Source organism: Diaphorina citri, unplaced genomic scaffold (genome assembly GCF_000475195.1).
Source record: "Diaphorina citri unplaced genomic scaffold, Diaci psyllid genome assembly version 1.1 scaffold14594, whole genome shotgun sequence".
Classification (NCBI taxonomy): Eukaryota; Metazoa; Arthropoda; class Insecta; order Hemiptera; family Psyllidae; genus Diaphorina; species Diaphorina citri.
This window is the reverse complement of record NW_007391959.1, coordinates 1-1,230: the sequence shown is the minus strand read 5'-3', so window position 1 is coordinate 1,230 and position 1,230 is coordinate 1. Positions and strand designations below refer to the sequence as shown.

Sequence of the window (1,230 nt, the reverse complement as noted above, 5' to 3'; positions counted from 1 at the left end):
TTCTACACTAGGTTACACAATGTTACGCTACCTAGCAAAGGGTCAGAATTTACAAGTAGGTAACTTACTGAAATGAAGAGTCCTCTCAATCTCTTGAGAGACGACTTGGAAGCCTTCTCTCTGAAAAATAATCACTCTTTTAGAACTTCAATGAGATTAGATTATAGATTATGAAGGAAAAAGAAAAAATGGAAAAAAAAGTCAAAAATCTAAGGAAAAGTGGAAAAATGAAAATCTAACCTCACTTTTCACATCATCACATCGGTCTTTTGTTACAAGTAGGTAACTTACTGAAATGAAGGTCCTCTCAATCTCTTGAGAGACGACTTGGAAGCCTTCTCTCTGATAAATAATCACTCTTTTAGAACTTCAATGAGATTAGATTATAGATTATGAAGGAAAAAGAAAAATTGGAAAAAAAGTCAAAAATCTAAGGAAAAGTGGAAAAAATGAAAATCTAACCTCACTTTTCATTTTCACATCGGTCTTTTATTGACCTAGGATGAAGCCAGCAATCAACCATCAACTTCCCCTCTTTCTCAAAACTCCTTGAAGAAGCAGGGGAGAAAGGGATTTTAACGCGCACGAAAGCGTACGGTTGTCCGTAACGGGGGATTGAAATTTGAAAAAGTAAATTTAAATATTTTAAATCCCTCTGAAGTTGAACATTTTGAACTTTTGTTTTCAAAATTTTGTCAAGTTGAAGTTTGAAGTTGAAACTTGAAAAGTTAAAAGTTGATCTGTAGAATAGAATAGAAAATTGAGTTGAGTTTTTCATCTATAAATTTATACCGAAGCAGACAAGCTTTCTCCGATGTCTGACGATATGAGGCGAATCAGGAATGATAGCGAAGAAGATAGAGAACTCCAGAGTAACCAGATAATCACTGAAGAGCCAAGACAAGATAAACCGAGCGTTCTTCCCATGCCTACCTATTTTCTAATTTCTACGCTGGAACAGTTTGTACATATCTACTTGAAGGCAAAATAATCTGATGAGGATTGGATATCTATGAGCTACAAGTCAAGAATTTTGGACAGAGGTGTAAGGTAATCTCAACTCTATTTCCCTCCGCAGATCCCAAAATCCTGTGTTAATGGTAATGGTGTTTGTGTTCTAGAGGTGGCAAAGATCGGTTCACTTTAGGGAAAAAGTTCCAACCGTTCAGTTCCTTTCATGGAACTGTTCCCAATATAAGTTCAGTTCAGTCAGGCGTTCACTTGATCTAG

General features: G+C 35.9%; 1 long non-coding RNA gene across 1 annotated transcript; it reads left to right on the top strand.

The window, feature by feature from the left end:
- Positions 1 to 421, top strand: LOC113473085. Its single transcript, XR_003395161.1, has 2 exons — positions 1 to 59; positions 283 to 421. It is a non-coding gene; the product is annotated as an uncharacterized LOC113473085 (long non-coding RNA).
- Positions 422 to 1,230: the final 809 nt, after the last annotated feature.